Source organism: Tenrec ecaudatus, chromosome 11 (assembly GCF_050624435.1).
Source record: "Tenrec ecaudatus isolate mTenEca1 chromosome 11, mTenEca1.hap1, whole genome shotgun sequence".
NCBI lineage: Eukaryota > Metazoa > Chordata > Mammalia > Afrosoricida > Tenrecidae > Tenrec > Tenrec ecaudatus.
The window spans coordinates 67,538,752-67,558,738 of NC_134540.1; the positions used below are offsets into that span (position 1 = coordinate 67,538,752).

At 44.3% G+C, this 19,987-nt stretch overlaps 1 non-coding gene and 1 pseudogene across 1 annotated transcript; both read right to left on the reverse strand.

The window, feature by feature from the left end:
• Positions 1-6,714: 6,714 nt before the first annotated feature.
• On the reverse strand, positions 6,715-6,844 carry LOC142462012 (small nucleolar RNA SNORA44). Its single transcript, XR_012787162.1, has one exon. It is a non-coding gene; the product is annotated as a small nucleolar RNA SNORA44 (small nucleolar RNA).
• A 6,009-nt stretch (positions 6,845-12,853) lies between these two features.
• On the reverse strand, positions 12,854-13,587 carry LOC142460754 (dnaJ homolog subfamily C member 12 pseudogene; annotated as a pseudogene).
• Positions 13,588-19,987: the final 6,400 nt, after the last annotated feature.

The following is a 19,987-nucleotide window of genomic DNA, read 5'->3' on the forward strand; positions in this document are numbered from 1 at the left end:
GACCTCATTGTTCACAGGGTTCTGCTGTACGGAGTTTCCTCACCCCCTTTCTCGACCTACCTGACTCCTACCTCCGAGGCTAAGCTCCAATCATCATCAGGAAGTCAATTCAGAAGTTCTCAGAATTCCTAAGGAATTTATGGAACATACCATTCATTCACTCGTTCATGCCCTTATCTGCATGGAGCCCTGTGGTAGAAGACGCTTATCACTGGGATCATGATTCCTAGAGCCCGAGCCTGAGGACTTTAACTCATACTTCTGTGGTGAGTGCAGAGCTGAGGAATTGAGGAATCTCAGGACAGGCTCATCCATTCACTTCCCTCCATCAATGTGCATCACCCAGGATCCACTGTAAAGCTGGAGTCTAAGGGAAGCCGAGAATAAGACACCATATAACCCGAGGGCACTTAATTCATTTCAGGCTTGTCTCTGGAGCCAGATCAACTCCCAGAGTCCCTAGCAAGGGAAAAGACAGCTACAACTTCCGTCTGTCCCACATCCTCCTTCTCTTCCCATCGTTGATACTTGTTGAGTGATCACAAATCTGGATTATATATAGATAAGTGTGTAAGCATAGACATATGTGTACCTATGTATGTGTGTGAGCATATACACAGACCCAGGGGCTTATTGATTTGGCACTCAGCAACCATTTCCACCTCCTTCCAAGGAACCTTCCCGCATTGCTACTGGAGAGCAGCCTAGTTAGATGGTCTTCCCGAAACAGGCAATAAAGTGGAGGCTGTCATCCCCCTGCTTGTAGCTGGTTTCTTTCTTTCTTTTTCTAGCTGTTTTCTATGGGCACACACAGTCATGGTGCTGTGAGGTCAGGGGCAAGCGTCCAACCTCAGCCTCATTAAGAGGCAGTTTCAGTGAAGGGAATAGTGTATTTCAAACAAAATAAAGTGAAAAGAAAACCCTTGTTTACTGTGGATTGGATGAAGGGAGCAACTTCTTGAATTTACTGCTGTTCAGTCTTCAAGGACTTGTTCCGAGGCCCAGCCCCCAGCCCACTTTCCTAGCTGTTCCCACATTTGAAATTCCCTGCACTAGTTCCCTGTTGGCATTGAGTTTCCAGACGGGTGTCTGTTTCCTGTGGGATTTTTTTGAGTACCCCACCCTGTCAGCTCCCTTGTCCCCCACCACCCCTCCCACCGGCATTTTACATCTCCATCCAAGATATACTGAATCGGAACCTATGTCTCACTACTTCTGGGTGGAAATGCAGATCCTCAGCAGGAGAGTTGAACTGGAATGGACTGGTTTAAAGTCCCAAGCAACACCCCTCCATTAGCCATGTTGTAAAGGTTAACTGAAACGGTAAGGCTGTATCTAACACAGGAAAGGGGCTGCTTATTTTTGTGATAAAGTGGTAAGATGACAAAAGCATTGTTTTAGCGTCTGTTTCTATTCCGCTCTCGGGTTCTCCCTGTGGTGGTGGACTTTGGTTTGGCTGGTGTGTTGCTGTGACCTGCAACACTGCAGCAGCTCCAAAAGGCAGCCAGGACAAAATGAAGTGCAGCTCCCTGCCCGTGCCCACCACCAACACTGACCTCTGGTTTTTCCCCTTTTGCTTGAAGGAATAGATGAATATTCCCATGATCTTCTCTCAGAGGGCACCCTGTTGGCAGTGTGGATTATGAGTTGGACTGCAAACTACAAGGCAAGGTCAGCAGTTCAAAATCACCGGCCACTCCGCAGGAGAAACTCCATTGGAGAGTTACTGTCTTGGAAACCAACAGAAGCAGTTAATTCTCCTTGGTCCTGTCGCCTGCAGCGAGTTTGGGTTTGGGGTGCTCTGAATTCAGCCCAGCTTTGCTGGACTCTGGTCATCTGGGCTTGTTGGTGGGAGGTGTTGGGTAAGCAGCAGCCTTCTGACAGCGGGGTGAGTCTGCGGGCTAATCTCCTCATGGGTTAGCCAGAGTGGGAGGGAGCGGACAGTCCGCACATGGCCAGTTCTAGACACACCAAACACGTGTACTAGGCCCCAAAGTTCCCGAGGAGGACAATCAGACAGAGGCTTCTGTTCCCCCAACCCCACACCAGACCAAGCTCCTCACTGCTCACCCTCCTGCAGGTGTAGACAGAGGTTGCCTGACTAGATTATAAGACTGGAATTTTTTCAAAAAGCACTCTCAGGGCCTACAAAGCCACAACAAGCACAGACTGCCTCCCTGGGACATTCACAGGTTGCGAGAAAACAGTGGCCCTTGATTCGAATGTGCACTTCCTCATGAAATTGGAGGACTTGAGGTTCAAAGATTCTTAGGTACTTCTCCACAGGGCCTCACTTTAAACTGAAAAACAGAAAATAAGAACTGAGTCAATAAAAGTTTCCAGCCCAGGGAGGTGGCCAGAGGGAGTAGAGTCCCAAGCACTACCACGGAGGCCTTTAGTGGAAAAAGCAGCGGGGGGTGGGGGTGGGGGTATCTTGGAGTCAAGCTGTCCACAAGTCTGCTCATGGGCAGTGACTCCCTCTGAGGAAAAGGAGTGCCCTGTATTCTGGGGTAGGACACTTTCTCCAGTGGGATGTGTGGCCAAGGCAGGAAATGAAGCAATCCAAGACTAATCAGCAGCCGGGAGCAGGCAGATCTCGAAGTCCAAGTCATCCCCGACTTGCTGCTCAATACGGACTCCGCATCCCAACACACAAAGGACACAAAAGGGACCGGATTCTGGTCAGAAAGGAAATGGGCTCCCTTTTGTCTTAGACGAGTAATAATAGCCTCTCTGACATGCACGGGTCTCCATGAGTCAGAGTCAACTGCACAGCAGCTCATTTGGGTCTGGCAACTTCTATGGGAACCAGTAACTCTGAGACTAGCCACTCCCAAGGCCCTCCCACCTAAGCCTGTGCCTCAAAACGACAAAGAAAAACATTTTTAAAAATCAAGACAGATTCTGCACGAGCCGTGATCAGAAGCAGGAAGAGCAGCCTGCAATGGTATGGTAAAAGAAGGTGAGCGTGGCAGGATGCCAGAGCTGAGCATATGCCAGGCAGAGCCGACACAGCTCAGGGAGAACTCAGCACAGCCTTTTACGCAGCCCCTCTGTGCATCCTGTTTTTGACGGAGTCGCTGCTACCAGCAAGTGGGCACCATGCCCAACCTTCAGTGGGCAGTGAGGGGGTTAGGTACCCACCCATCTGTCCTGCTTCCTAAGCAAAGGGGCTAGGAAAATGGTGCCCAAGCTTAGGCTGCCCTCTGCTGGGCAAGCACAGAAGCTGCTGTGGGGCCAGAGACGAGAGACATCCCAAAAGGAAAAGCGGCCCCACGTAGACGTACATTTTCCACATCTGTGAGGTGGCCAGGACAAGGCGGTGATGCAAACAGAGAATGTGTTAGGCTGCTAACTGAAAGGCTGGCAGTTCAAGTCCACCCAGAGGCACTGCAGAAGAAAGATCTGGCAATTTACCCCTGAGAAATAAGCACAGTTGGACAGTGATGCACAATGGCTGTGGATTAAAGGATCCCGTGGTGGCCTTTTGCTTTTCAGCCACCGTCTGAGGAAGGCCCCGGGGTCCTTCTGTGCTGTCAACGCCTCCTAGATGGGACCGAGTAACTCCTCCAGAGTCAGTTACTTCACGTGCATTTCATCAAAACGGATTGTCTGACACAGGACCTGACTCAATATATATGTGCTGAATAAATAATTACAGATTTTATGTACATGTATTGAAAGTAGGTCAGCCATTGCATATGCAAAAAAAAACTGCTCCCAGCTTAGTAGCACAGAGCAACTCCTGCTTAGGGTCCCTCTTTCTGAAACTATTCTAAGGGTCACTAGTGAGCTGGCACCTGCTCGGTCTCAAGCAGAATGCTCCTGCCCAGCCCACCAGCTCTGGACTCTTTCTGATGCTGGCCAAGCTGGACTGCTTCCTTCTAGCCTCCCGCCCCGGCCCCAAAGCTTCTCCCTTCTAATTCCTCAGCACTACCCCCTCACCCCATTATTCCAGTAGCAGTTTGTCATCCTTTGGTGGCTTCCATGTTGCTGTGATGCTGGACATTATGCCACCAGGAGGTCGTATACCAGACGGGCCATCAGTGGTGGACATCATGCAGCAGAACTGTCAGACGGGGCCAGACTAGGAAGGAGAGAGATGAGCCACTGTAGGCTTGATGCGTAGCAGCAGGGCATGGTCTGATTAGTGCCAGAAGGTGAGCCTCTCAGGTCAGCAGGCACTCAAAATATGACTGCGGTAGAGCTGCCCTTTGAAGTCAAGGTCATCTTAACCACGTGGGTGGAGTTCTGTTCTCTGGGCATTTATTTGCTGACAGACACAACTCAAAATGAAAAGAAGCAGCTGCTAATGTTTGCTAATCACTGAAATATGGAATACATGAAGTATGAAGTTGTGAATCTAGAAAAACTGAATCCTCTCACCCACTGCCATAAAGTCCATTGCAACTCATGGTGACCCCTATAGGCCGGGACAGAATTGTTCCTTTGGGCTTCCTGGGCTGTAAGTCTTTATAGGAGCAGAAAGCCTCATCTTTCTCCCGTGGAGACTAACCGCTAACAGAGCACTAACAGGGCTCCTTAGAAAAGCCAAAAGCCGTTCAAAGAAATGGAATGGAATGCAAAGACATGACTGTTGTGGGCAGCCAGGCACCGTCTAGCTCTGTGGGTCTCGGGTTGTCGAGATGGATGTTTGTGTGGTCTGTTAGTCCACTGGGCCAATTGCGCCCATGCATCTTTCTATGTTCATCATTCTTTTCTCCCGTCGCTCCTTACATGGCTGCTCACAAGCATTTAAGGCTCACGTGGAAACTCCTGAAAGCAGGATGTACAGCGTCTTTGGGAATGATGTTATGCCAAGACCTTGGTGTTCCTCGACACTGGTTCGGAACCCCGACACCTTGCCTCGTGGCACTTGGTTATGGTTAAGAAGCTCTGATAATGTCCCCTGAATGCTCCACCACATTCATGGATAGCTTGGCGCAAAGGTAAATACCCATGGGCAAAAATCCTCCGTCAGTCCTCTATGGATTCTCCCACACTTTCCAGACTGTGTGTCTATCCCAACACGTCCTCATAGATCACCATTACTGCAGGGTTGTGAACATAAGACTATCTGCCTCTGTTGCCTTTAACTCTTTCAAACATCCCCGACTTTCTCTGCCTCCATCATTTTCTGCCAGACTCCCTCTTAGTGTACGCTGCCTTCCCCTTTACCCAAGTTAGCACTTGCTAATCCTCAAGCCAGTGACTTCCTGTCCCTCCCTGTCCCCCCCTCTCCTGCTGGCCATCAAGAATGATTCTTTGACGCTGAATTATACATGTAGATGTTGTTGAATTGGAGAAAGTTTTGTTGTGTGTATATTTTTGCCACAATTAAAAAGATAATTACCTGAATAGCAGTGAGTAGAAGGAAGGAGGAATTCTAAAATCGACTGTGGTCATGATTGTACAATTCTTCTGGGTATGATTGAATCATTGAATTGTATGACATGTGGATGAACTGCCAACGAAACTGGTTTCAAAGGGGTGTGTGATTCTTTTGGTGTAAAAACACTTTCTTGACTTCTTACCGGCGCGGTCTCACACTCGCTGTCCTTTTGTGGTTCACTTAGGACCGTGTCCCCAGGTTCATGCATGTTCTGAGGTGTTTCGTGCCCATCATAACGGTGCTTTCGCATTGTGTAGCGTCCCATCGTGAGTGCATATTGAAGTTTGTCCATGCATTCTTCCACTGATGGGTCTTCAGGGCCTTCCCGTCTTTTCATCACTGTGAGTAGGGCTGTGGTGAATGAGTGTCATGTTTCTGTTCGCGTCACAGCTCGAATTTCTATGGATTGATACCATGAATAGGAATTGCTGGGTCATATGGTATTTCTAGGGGCTCTGGTGGAATAGTGGTTACTCATTTGGCTGTTAACCTCAAGGCCAGCTGTTTAAAACCCCCGGCCACTCCACAGAAGAAAGAGGGGCCTCGCTACGGTAAAAGAGTGAAACGCACAGGGCCCCTTCCCCCTCCTATAAGGTCACTAGGAGTCGGTGTCAAGCCAGTGGCCATCGGTTTGGTGTTGTAAGGTATTTATAGTCCCGACATTTGTGGAAGCGCTACACTGACTCCCACAGCAGCTCACTGTGACCCCAGCCGCAGTGCGTCGGGGTCATCTTTCTGCACCCTCGCCCGCAGTGATTGATTTCTGGTTGTTCTTTTTGTTACTATTTGTTGATTTTCTTTTGTTTGGAGGTTTTGATGTCTTTTCTTTTTTTTTTTTTAAGCATTGTCCCAAACACCAATGTTTTATTTACCAATTACATACAGTGACATCAATCGCTGAAACTAATTTAGGAAAGGAAAGAAAGCGTGTCCAGAGTTGGTTATACAGCTGATGGCCAGATGCTCATTGATGTTTTGCGTATGAATAATGAAGGTGAAAATGACACATGGTTACAGTTACACAGAGCTATTTACAAGGATTCAAGGCACACTTTGTAGTTTTGAGAGTCTTGTTTTCAGGTTTTTGCTTTTGTTTTTTCCCCTCAGGTCTTTTTTAATTTATTAAACCAGGTACATTTAAAAAAACTTTCTGCTGCATACAAAACAGCCTGCTTGAAGTTCGTTCTTCCCATAGTGCTTCAGTGCCCAAAATTCTAGATCTTTTGTGCATCATTTCCAGGCTGTTTTACTAGCCAGATCTACATGGAAGCTGCTGGAAAACTGGACTTAGGTAGGAGGCTTCCTTGTCCAGATCCTGGGAATGCTATCAGAAAGGCGTGTGGCAGCTGCAGATCCTCTGCTGACCTGAGCGGTCCCAGTCTCTCCAGGTTGCTCGTGGATGCAGTCGGAGATCAGAGGGCCACACGAGCCACAGACCTTGGGGACATGCTCTAGAGTTTGTTTTTTAACATATGTAGAAACTACACCAAAATATGATGTAATTTTCAGAAAATGACAAAATTCCTTTGCATTTTAGATTTAGAAATACAATTTACTACAATATTTATTGGTGGCCCAATCAGATTTAGACATAGGCAAATGAAACATTTTACAGTTAAGAACGAAGGTTTCCCATTAAAAAGCGACATTCTCAAGATTAAGGATGGTCCATCCATGACTCCAGCTTCTGGAATCACACTAGAAAAAATAAGAAGGTGGTTCTTTGGGAAGATGCATCTCTGGGGGAACCAGAGTAAACTCCTCATAGGAAACTCATGATGCACCTGTAATTCTGCTTTATTGATGGCTATTACGAGGCAGATGATTTCAATGCGGTTTTGAAAAGATTTCCAGTATCTGTGGGGAATTAAGACATTGAGAATGGCTGATCTCATGGTAAGTTTAAAATAGTAGCTCACTCATTATCGTGTTTCTACCTCAGTAATGGGAAATTCCGCTCTAACAACTCTAGCTGAATGATAGTGGCTTGGGAAGCTACATCTTCATTTGAGAATTACATGATTTAATACAATCGTGTATAATTAAATTAATGTCACAAAAAACAAAATATGCCAATTGTTAAAAAAAAGAGCAAGTGCCCCTTTTATCGTTACTATAGTTGTAGCAGTATAAGAGGGCCTAGGGGTGGAGAGCCAGGAGTGAGGATAGTGCAGGGCTCGGGAAACCTCTGCTCATGCTCAGGAAGAAGGGTCCAGGGAAGATGGACGGAGGCAATCTGGGAGTAGTGACAATCGGATGTGGAGCCTCCATGTTGGTGTTTTCTTTTCTTCTGCTTGTTTGTTTTTAACTTTGTATTAGTGCTGGGTTGAGGTGGTATCTCATTATTGTTTTGATTTGTGTATCTCAAATGGCTAATTATAGCACACATTTCTTTGTGTTTTAGTTGCTTGTACATTTTCTTTGGTGACGTGTCTGTTCACGTTCTCTGCCCATATTTAAGTTCGCCGGTTTGTGCTTTTCAAGTTGAGGTGTTTAAATTTTCCATAAACCTAGACAGTTGCCCCTTGTTTAATGTCATTGACAAATATCTTTTCTCCAGTCTGAGTGTTACTCTTTTGGTAAAATCTTTTGATTTTTAGGAGGTCCCAGGCATCATTTGTCTCCTATTGTTTTTTAGTTTGTGTTTTTATTATGTTTGATAGTATGCTTAAACCATGTATTCTTTTAAACTCATTTTGGGGGGGTTCTTACACCTCTTATAACAATCCTAACATCCATTGTGTCAAGCACATTTGTACATATGTTGCCATCATCCTTTTCAAAACATTTTCTTTGTGCTTGAGCCCTTGGTATCAGCTCCTCATTTTTTCCTCCCTCTCCCGCCCTCCCACCCTTATGAGCCCTTGATAAATTATAAATTATTATTATTTTCATCTGTTACACCATCTGCTGTCTCCCTTCACCCATGTTTCTGTTGTTCATCACCCTAGGGGGGAGGGCTTATACATTGATCATTTGAGTCAGTTTCCCCTTTCTCTCCCCACCTTCCCCCTACTCTCATGGTATCACTATTCCCATGATTGCTCCTGAGAGGGTTATCTGTCCTGGATTCCGTGTGTCCAGATGTATTAGAGCCCCTGTGTATGTGCTTAGTTTCTTTTTGAAACTTGTGATTGTGAATTGAGTGAAGGTTTAGAGAGCAGAATATCACTTGTTACACTTCTTTCTGGGTTTCCTACTTCTCCATCTCCCCTAACCCTTTGAATGCTATCCTTGGGATGTTGCCCTTTTTGATCTTAATTGATTGATTATTCTACTAGAGAGGTGAGTTCAGGTTCGGACGTGAAGGGTGACTAAGTCGGGGGTCCCACCTATATCTATCTATCTAATCAGTAAGCCTAGACTCTTTCATGATTTTGAGTTTTCTTCAGCATGTTCCTCCCACTCTATTCAGGAACTTCTAATGTGACCTTTTTTTTCTGTTGTCTCTTTCAATTCTGGAAGTCTCGTAGCATGTAAATCATTCCTCTTGATGGCATCCCAATAATTCTTAGGCTTACGTTGAACTTTCTGGTTCTTTTCTCTGGTTGTTCCTCTTGAAAGACTTGTCTTCAAGCTCACGAATCCGGTCTTGTAATAGTCATGTCTGCTCCTCTGCTCTTCAATGCATCACCTAGTTCTGAAATTGCAGTATCCATCTTCTGGATTTCTATTTGATGTTTTCACATGGTCTCTAACTTTTTGCTTATTTTGTCGGTTTGTTCTGGCAGTGTTTTCCTGAAGTCTTCAAAGTTTGTTTTGTGTGTGTGTGTGTGTGTGTGTGTTTTTCTTGTTTTCCTAAGCAGCTTTCCTGATCTTTCTCCCAAGATAATCTTCCTCTTGAGGGAATCTAAAAATCATTCTTTTACAGTATAGCAGTGATGAAACATATAACTGTCTTCTAGTTCTTTAATGCTTACTCCCCCCCACTATCATGATCCCAGTTCTACCTTACAAATCTGACTGGACCAGAGGATGTACACTGCTACAGATAAGAGCTGGAAACACAGAGAATCCAGGACAGACAAACCCCTCAGGACTAGTGATGTGAGTAGCAATACCAGGGGGTTAAGGGAAAGGTGGGGGAGGAGGCATCTACATATAACCCCCGCCCTGGGGGATGGACAACAGAAAGGTGGGTGAATGGAGACACCGGTCAGTGTAAGACATGAAAAAATAATCATAATTGATAAATTATCAAGGGTTCGTGAGGGAGGGAGGGAGGGTGGGGAGGGAGAAAATGAAGAGCTCATACCAAGGGCTCAAGTAGAAAGCAAATGTTTTGAGAATGATGACTGGAACAAATGTACAAATGTGCTTGACACATTGGATGTATGTATGGATTGTGATAAGAGTTGTATGATGAGGACTTTGGAGTACCAAGGACTAGGTGGTACAGAGTAGGTAGGGACCCTCACCCAATAGGTGTGGCTGCAGGAGGACATGTGGGCCATGTGGACATTATCGCTGTCTCCCATCAGGTGGGACAAGAGGAAAGAGAAAGAGAGGGAGAGAGAGAACAAACGGCTGTCAAGAAAGAAAATAATAATTAAAAATATAGGCGGGGACATTGGCAAATAAGAAAAAAAATATTTGATGACTAATCAAAGGAAAACACAAAGCAAATGAAAGTTTAAAAATACAGTAAGCAAAACTGGGGAAGAAAGAGAAGAAAAGCAAAGGAGAAAAAAGGGGGGGAACCTAAGAGAACAGAAAAACAAGAGAAAGAAGGGAGAGAACAGCAGAAAAGAGAAACCAAGGAGAAGGAAAAGGGAAGCAGAGACAAGATAAAAAAGGAGGGGCTGGTGGTTTCTAACTGCTGACCTTTAGGACTGCAGTCCAATGTGTCACTACTACACCACCAGGGCTCGTGTGTGTGTGCGTGTGTAAAATCATTTCTGTTCCTTATCTAAACACCAGTGATAAATTGGCGATGACTTCCTTTGTTCATGTCTGATTTCACTCTTGTCCTGCCTGTGAATCCTGAGACACCACTCTGACCTCTGCTAACAGCTCCCTCCCCACATGATGGGTTCGAGCCTTTGTCCCTTTGAAGGCTTAACAAATGTTGCTCTTATGTTACATTAGAGATTGGGGTGCTTTGGTATCCTTCAACAACTCCCGGAGCCTCTGTTTGCAGGTAAGGAGGACATGAGAATTAGGCCCCTGAGAGGGAGTCGGAGCTGGACTTAAAAAAAATGTTTTTGTTGCAATGTCACCAGAGAGAAGAGGCCAACTAAGATTGTAGAGAAACAACTGAATTGCTATAGGACATCCATGGAATTACCATATGACATAATGGGCCCCGAGCTCCCTCAGGAACAGGAGGGCTGGACATCTGTACGCCCTCTTACCCCTCAGAGGGATTCAGGGAAGAGACCTTGAAAGCAGGACACAGGATTTCTGCTGCAGCCCTTCCAGCCTCTCTCCTAAGACCTAACTCGCTTTTCTTGCCCTGGGACCTGACGCCATCGGCAGACACTTGCACTTAGTGCAGTGTTTCTGCCTCAGTCATTCCAAATGGGAAACCTGATCCTTGGTAGAGTTTTAAGTAGAAAGAGGTTTAAAACTCTGTTTCAGAATTAGGACTCTCAGACCTCTTTCTGCATTCCTTCCTGTTGCTGTCCTGTTCCCTCCTCTCCATACCCCCACACCTCACACCCCTAACACCAGCATTCCAGGTTTCCCGGACCCTCAGCCTCCAAGGCTCAGCCAGGGCTTCAAATCCATTCCTTTGATCCTCTGTGGACAATTTACATTTTCATCCCAGATATACTGAATCAGAATCTGTTCTACAGAGATTCACCCAATCACTGCGGCATCTTGTTAAAACATAAATTCTGATTCATTTTATCTGTGGTGAAATGCAAATTCTCAGCAGGAAGTTAAACTGTAATGAACCAGTTCTAAGCCCAGAATAGTATTTATCATTGAGGAATGTTGCAAGAGTTAAATGAAACTGTAGGAAAAAAATTTAACACATTTAAAAAAGGCTTAATTCTTTACAAAGTGGTGATCCACCTTCCGAATGAGCTCAGTGAAGTGTTCTGGGGTTCCCTCCCATTCTTCATGTTATCCACAGTTGGTTTGCACAAAACCCAGGTCAACATTTCTCTGGTACTTTCTGCTTTCAGCCAAGACCCACCTGGCATCAGCAGTGACATCCTTAGTTCCATGTCCTCTTGTGATCCTGCATGAACTCCTGGAGGCTCGCTGTCAATGTCCTACTGCAAATGTTGTTGAATGCTCTTCAGCAAAATTCTACTTGCATCTGTTACTAATGATGTTGTTTAATAATGTATGCATTCTGTAAGGTTAGCTTTCTTTGGAATGGGCACAAATATGGATCTTTTCCAAAAGGATGACCAGGTAGCTGCCGTCTAAATGTGGAGGGAGAACACGAGTACTTCCAGCATTGTATGTGTTTGTTGAAATATTTCAGTTGGAATTCCATCAATGTCGAGAACTTTCTTTTTCCCTGATGCCTTTCCGTTTGGACCATTGGATCTTGACACGGTTGACTGCTGATCAGTTCCTTATAAGACAGTGACTGTGTATTCATTACTGTGTTGTCTAGTGTTTTGCCCAGAGAAGCTTTCAATATTACAATTTAAGCCTTAAATTTTCTTTTCAATTCTTTCAACGTGAGAAATGCTGAGCATGTTCTTCCTTTTTGGTTTTCTTTTCTTTTAAAAAAATCATTTTATTGGAGGCTCTTACAGCTCTTATCAAAATCCATCCACCCATCGTGTCAAGCACATTTGTACATATGTTGCCATCAGCATTTTCAAAACATTTTCTATTTGAGCCCATGGTATCAGCTCATTTCCTTCTTCCCTCATGAACCCTGCTGTCTCCCTTCACCCACTTTTCTGTTGTCCATCCCCCTGGGAAGGGGTTATATGTAGATCCTTGTGATCAGTTCCCCCTTTCTCCCGCCACCTTCCCCTGACCCTCCTGGTGTCGCCGCTCTCATTATTGGTCCTGAGGGTTTTGGTTTTCTTGCTCTAGTCTGTGCACATTTCATTATAATATTGTGTCTTCTTGAGCCGCCCTTGAAATCTGCTCAGCTCTTTCACTTGTGAGGTCCTCCATTCAGTAGCTGCCCTGTGTTCAAGAGTAAGGGTTCCTGCTGCTGCAGGGGCTAGGCAGTGGTCTGCAGCTCAAGAGTACACTTCTGTCTCTTCTGACATCCATTCTGATCTTCCCGCCCCCTCATCGTTTGTTTGTTTTTAATTTTGAAGAAAGTGTTTATTTCATTTCATGGGATTTAGACATGTAATTTCACATTTCATTTTAAATCAAGAAAAAACATTCCTGATACCACCAGCATTAAGAGATTATAATATACCAATGAAGTATTTAAATACAGAGATCGATATTTAAATGTTTTCTATAAAAACATTCATAGGAAAGAGTCTTAATATATGAAAATATTGAGAGAAATTTACTCTTCTGAAAGTTTCACATTGTGAGAACGGTTTCACGAATGGAAGAATTAACTGGTACTCGGCAATTCACAGACAGGACAAACCCCATGGAATGTTGAGGGACAAAGATTCCAAGGCGTCGGCCCTGAGGGATGGTCTGTTCTCTCCCTCTTGCGTGGTGCAAGGGAATTTCATATTTCACCGTTTCTGAACGTCCTCAGAAGTTCTGAGGGCGCGTCTCCTGACCAGCGGAAACGAAGATCACATCGGGAGAATCTGGACTTTGTGGAGAGAATGCCTTCTCCAGGGACTCAGATGCTTTCTGCTCTATTTTCTCGGTGCCTGAACCCCTCCCTCTTGATTGACTGGTCTGTGCTCATCCCCAATCCTCCTTTTAATCTTGTTGGTGAGTCTGGTCAGACTCTTCCAGGATCAGATCTTTCTTACCTCTGACAGCCCAATGTACTGACCTTTTCACTGGGTCACTCCGAGCTCCGCATGGCTGGAGAGACTTAGATATCTGGCTCCTTCGCCAGTGGTGATAGCAGGCTCGACTCTTCATTGGTCGGGATGTCCTTTGCTTTCTGCAGGTTTCTGGAAAGGCTCCACAGCTTTGGAATTTTCAGTATGCTTGTCAAGGTGACATTCCAGGGCTCTGATCTTAAATTCTGCCACGATTTGTTCAATGGGAGACAGTTCGTTGCATCCCAGTAACATGTACTAATTTTCAGTGTCTTCCACACTGTAAGTCAGCATTGTGTCCATTTTACACGATTAACTAACTTCTTCCTTCTGAAACAAGCGGCACAACAGAAGAGGCCGCTGTAAGTCAGATGGTATGTTCAGCAAGTCCTCCCAAATGCCAGTAAGTGGATTGAAGGCCCCTCGTCTTTTTAATGATGATTTGCGTTCTTTCTCTGTGGATGCTGTCCCTGATGTCATCCCACACCGAAAACTAGACAGAAGTGTTCCCTGTGTCGAATCTACTTTTAAATACTCTCAAAATGATCTATATTCAAGATCATTCTTTAGTTCCTGTGGACTTATTTTCATTTCCTTTCGCTTGGACTTACATATGAGCAATTGATAATCTGTCCTACAGTAGAACATTAGAACCCCAACAGGGTCATCCCACCTTGCCCTCTCCGGTCACTCTCAGTCAAACTCAGTTGGATGGCAGTCAGAGTTTTGTTTTGTTTTGCTTTGGGCTTTCTGCATTAATTTTCATGTGGGGTGTGCCTTGAGTAAAGCCCTTTGGGAATATAAAAGTGACTAGACAATGAAGCAGGGGAGACATGGCTCAAAGGAGATGCCAAGACACAAGGAGATAGAAGCTAGAGCCACAAAGACCTTTCTCTGAGCCTACAGAGAAAGCATTCCCCTAGAGCCAGTCAGAATTCAGACTTCTAGCCTCTTAAGCTGTGAGCAGATCCACATCTGTTTTTTAAAGCCATCTATCTACCTTTGGTATTGCTGAGACAGCACTGTGCTTTAACTCATTAAGGTGTGCCTGAAAAAACAAAACCAAACTCACTGCCATTGAGTCAATTATGACTCTTAGTGACCCAGTAGGACAGGGTAGAATTGCCCCTGTGGGATTACGAGACTGTCACTCTTGACAGGAGTAGAAAGCCCTGTCTTTCTCCCACGGAGCTGCTAGTGGTTTTGAGTGACTAACTTTGCGGGTGGAAGTCCGACTTGTAACCACTGTGTCCCAGGTCCCCTTTATTTAGAAAAAAACCATCTTTCTGGGTACATGTAAAAAATGGAGGATGATTACCTGGCCTGAATGAGTTATCAAGTTCTTCTCCAAAGCTTTGTTATACTGGGGGGAGCGGGGAGGGAGGGGAAAAAAAAGAAGAAAAAAAAAAGAGGACCTGATGCAAAGGGCTTAAATGGAGAGCAAATGCTTTGAGAATGATTGGAGCAGGGAATGTGCAGATGTGCTTTATACAATTGATGTATGTATCTGTATGGATTGTGATAAGAGTTGTATGAGCCCCTAATAAATTGTAAACAAAGAAAAGAGGAGAAAGAAAAAAAAAGAAAATGATTAGGGAAAAGAATGTACAGATGAGCTTTATACAATTGATGTATATATATATGTATGGATTGTGATAAGAGTTGTATGAGCCCCTAATCAAATGTTTTTTTAAAAAAGCTTTGTTATACTTTATAGGTTTATTTATTTATATTATTTATATAAGTAATAAATTATATAAATGTATTTATTTATTTATTTATTTGGGGCTCTTGCAACTCTTATCACAATCCATACATATATCCATTGTGTCAAATATATCTTTACATATGTTGTCATCTTTTTCAAAACATTTTCTTTCTACTTGAGCCCCTGGCGTCAGCTCCTCTTTTTGCCCTCCTCCCTCCCCCAAATTAAATTTATATAACATTATATTATTTTTATTTACTGTGTATGATTACTTACTTCCCCAGCTTTGTATTTTTAACATGTCAAACTTACACCAGGGTTACAGTATTAATACAGTATGCCCTTCACATTGATTCATCAGGGTTTCCCTTTCCTGTATTCATTCCCTCACTGTACTATTCCTAAATCATGAAACTTTACCCCTGAACACGTTAATGTGTGTCCCCTAAAAACAAGGACATGCTTCTATATCAGCCTAGTTTATCATTAGTAAACCCAGTACATATAGAGTCCACGTTTGATTTTTATTTTCTTTTTTTCATGTTTTTCCTTTTATTCTTTTTTAAAATCATATTATTGGGAGTTCATACAACTCTTATTATTATCCATCCATTGTGTCAAGCACATCTGTACATTTGTTGCCATCATCATTCTCAAAACATTTGGTTTCTACTTAAGCCCTTGGTATCAGCTCATTTTTCCCTCCCTCCTCCCACACCCTCATGAACCCTTGATAATTAATAAATTATTATTTTGTCATATCTTATACTCTCCGACATCTCCCTTCACCCACTTTTCTGCTGTCCATCCCCCAGAGAGGAGGTTATAGCACATTTGATTTTTCCCATTATTCTAATAATGGCCTGTGGACCTGGTCCAGATGCCAAACGAAGACTTCCTTAGTCTCCTTGAATCTATCCCACTTCCCTGGTTCCCTGGCTGGCATTTATGAAACATCCAGGCCAGTCACTTTGCAGAATGTCTCTCATTTGGATTTGTCTGATGTTATCTCACTCAAGTGGAGCAGACACACACTGATATCCCAGAGCGTGAAGACTGCAACTAAGAATTCTTGGTGCTGTCGTGAAAATACATGGAGATAGAATCTGATACTCTAAGGCAGGGGTCCTCAAACAGGGCAAAAACACCCGGCGGGCTAGATAAATGTCCTCGGTGGGCCACATGAGACCCGTGGGCTGAAGTTTGAGGATGCCTGCTTCAAGGGGAGGAGAATGGACAAGAAGACTCTCTAAGGAACTCTTGAGAGAACTCTGATCTCAATGATGGTGTTAATAATGAACTGTGGCCCATCCCACCCCACCCCTCCCCAAAACATGTGTTGGAATCCTAACTCTACACCATGGCTGCTACCCTGTTTGCGTCTTGGGTTTTCAGCGTTATGTTAAGGAGGCTAGAGCTCTGTAGGGTGTGTCCTAAACCTAACCGCTTCTGAGATAGAAAAAGAGCAGTTTAGGGGACTGCTGGGGAGCTGTTGACTCAGATTGTGTATGAATTGTTGAATGTGAATATGATCTGCTCTGTAAACCTTCACCTAATTCACAATAAAAATGTTCTTTTTGGTTTTATGAAAGAGCAGATTAAACAATGATATGAACACATATGGGAGAAGATAGATGCCATAGGGGGATGGTCAGGGCTACAGAAGTTAAGAGAAAAAGCAGCATCCCTCAGAGCTTCCTGATAGCCAGGTTAGCCTCCCCTACTGCAGGCCGGTCCGTTTCTACTCAGAGCAATGCTGTGGGACAGCCTGCTCGGTAGGTTGCTGAGGCTGTAAATCTTCATGAGAACAGACTGTCTCATCTTTCTCAAGAGGTTCAAACCATCAGCCTTTTGGTCAGCAGCCGATTGACCCAGCAGGGCTCTGGTATAAATGAACTAATAACCAGAATTCAGACTGAACTGTGAGAAAATAAATTTTTTCTCTAAAGCTATCCACTAGTGATATCTATGGATGTCACAGCAGCACTAGATGATGAACGTGTTGTTAGGCTCCATTGAGTTGGTTCTGACTCATAGCAACTTTATGTACAGCAGGGAAACACTCCGGTCCTGAGCTATTCTCACAATTGTTCTTATGTCTGAACCCACTGCTGCAGGCTTTGTGACAATCCGTCTCATCAAGAGCCTTCCTCTTTAACACGCTGGGTCACAGAAAAGGAAGGGGCCCGGCGAAACCTTGAAGAATACCTCCATTTAATGGCTGCTGGAGAAGGTAACGGGTGGTCAGAGAGGGAAGCGGAACTACAGCGTGGGAATCAAGAAAGCAAAGGGAAGAGAGTGTCAGAAAGGAAGCAGGGGCCAGCCCACCAAGAGCTTCAGAGAGAACTGAAAGCTACATTCATGTGAAGGGTACCACTGCTCACAGAAGCAGCAGAGAAGAGTTTGAGGACATGGTTCACATAATTCTAGGTATATTATCAATAACATTTAACTGTAAAGATAATTAGTAGTATATCTATATAGTAGTATATCTATATAGAGATAATAAGCAGCCATAAGATGAAATGAAGGAATGCTATATGAAATGATATGGAATGATTGCCCAGTGAAAGTTTGGAGAGAAAAATGAAAAGGCACAACCAATTTCCATGTGTACACAAAAGGATGAGGTAAAAATACACATAGACACACGTAGGAGTGTGAGGGCCCCTGCTTCTAGAAAGACGTGTAAGAACAGTAGCCCTGGAGCAGGAGTGGAGAGACTTTTCAACGGTCCCTTTTGGAGACCCCTAGTAGTACAAATGGCTAGCGTGCTCAGCTGCTAAGGGAAAACAGTGATTCATCGTCTCGGAGGCACCTCAGCAGCAAGGCCTGGAGTCCACGTTCTAAAAAAATCATCCACTGAAAACCCTCTGGAGCAGTTACACCCTGAACCACATGTGCTCGCCCTGGGTCAGGAATGGCTGGGAGGTTTGGGGTTTGTATCTTTCAAGTTTTGCACAATGAGTAGGGACTGCTTAATCACATCATTGAAATTTCATATTCAAATAAAATTGTTTCTATATCATGTATGATCACTTGGATTTCCATAGAATATTTTCAAATAATAAATTATGGAGAGTCATCTAATTCTTTCAAACGACTATATGCAATTCCTCTGTGTAACTTTTGACTGTGAACTGGGTGAAGTTGGACAGAGCAAGTCAATGTGACATTCACCAGGCCATTCACCTTTTATTTCATCTCTGGCTGCAACCCCCACTCCCCCGCTGAGCTTCCCTTTGCAGCAGCGCCTCCTCCTTTCCCACCCCGTCTGAACTTGGTGAAGTCTGCCTCTTTGACCTCAGGTGGCTGGTTGATTATTCTAAAGTGTACAGATCTCACCAGTGTTCGTGTTCCCTTACAGACCAACGATTCTCAACCTGTGGGTCGCGACCTCCTTGGGGGTCAAATGACATTTTCACAGAGGTCTTCTGATTCATAGCAGTAGCAAAATTAAAGTTATGAAGTAATAACGAAAATGGTATGGTTGGGGGGGGGGGTCACCACCACATGAGGAACTGTAGGAAAGAGCCGCAGCATCAGGAAGGTTGAGAACCACTGTTATAGACCTATTGCTTGGCTGGAAATGGAGCCACAGAGATGAAGGGTCAAAAGAGGGCTACAGTCTCAGGGTTCTTCCAGCCTCTACCAGACCACCAGGCCTGGTCCCTGTTATGCGTTTGAGCTTTGCTCCACATTTTTTCTCCTGCTCTATTCAGAACCTTAATGTGATCCCTGTCAGATCAGTTGGTAGCAGTAGCCAGGAACCATCTGTTGTCATTGTGAGATGCCATCCAGTCAGTTCTGACCATAGCGATCTTTATGCACGACAGAAAGAAACACGGCCTGGTCCTGTGACCATTGTGGCAGCCACTGGGTCAATCCATCTCATAGAGGGTCTTCCGCCTTCTTGCTGCCCCTGCACTTTATCAAGCATGACGCCCTTCTCCAGAGACTCGTCTCTCCTGACAACATGTACAAGGTATGTAAGACAAAGCCTTGCCACCCTTGCCTCTAAGGAGCACCTTGGCCATGCTTTTTCCCAAGACAGACCTGCTTGTCCTTTTTAAATAATAAAAAAAAAAATCTGCTTGTCCTTTTTACAGCCCATGGTACTTTCAATATTTTTTTCCAACACACAATTCAGATGCATCGATTCTTGTTCGGTCTGTTCGATGTCCAACTTTCACATCATGGGGCAATTGAAAATACCATGACTTGAGTCAGGTGCACCTAAGTCCTCAAAGATCTCTTGACTGCTGCTTCCATCAGCATTGACTGCAGATCCAAGCAAAACAAAATCCTTGACAACTTCAATTTTTTCTCCATTTATCATGTTACCTATTGATCCAGTTGTGAGGATTTTGGTCTTTTTTGTTTTTAATTTTGATCTTCTTTACATCAAATCCATACTGAAGGCTGAACCCTGTCCACTTTGGGTGACCCTGCTGATATCTGAAATATTGGTGACATCGCTTCCAGCGTCACAAAAAGACACAAGCCACCACAGTATGACAAACTGACAGACACATGGTAGTGTTAGGAGCCATCTAGTTATCCTGATCGCAGGGGGTAGAAACTGAAGTTCACATGGTCCATTAGTCCTCTGGATTAATCATTTCCAGGTGCCTTCAATTTTTATTATTCTTCCCATGAACAAGGAAAGATCAATAGTTGTACCCAATAGAGGGCCAATCACAAGCTTTTGAGACCCCAGTCACTACTTACCCAAGTAGGGTGTAGAGCATTGTCTTAGTGAGCCATGTTATGCCGACTGACCTTGGTGTCTACAAAACTATGGTCTGAAGTCCCCAGGCCCAGCAACGCACACCCACAAGGTGCATCCACCTTCCTTGTTAAATTTTTTTCTGTTTACTTTTCCCCTTCCTTTTTATAGGCAAACTGTTGTTCCTAATGTTTCCAATGACTGTACATGACATTTCAGGGTGTATCCTCCACATAGTACTGCTTTAACAGAAATAACACAAGTGA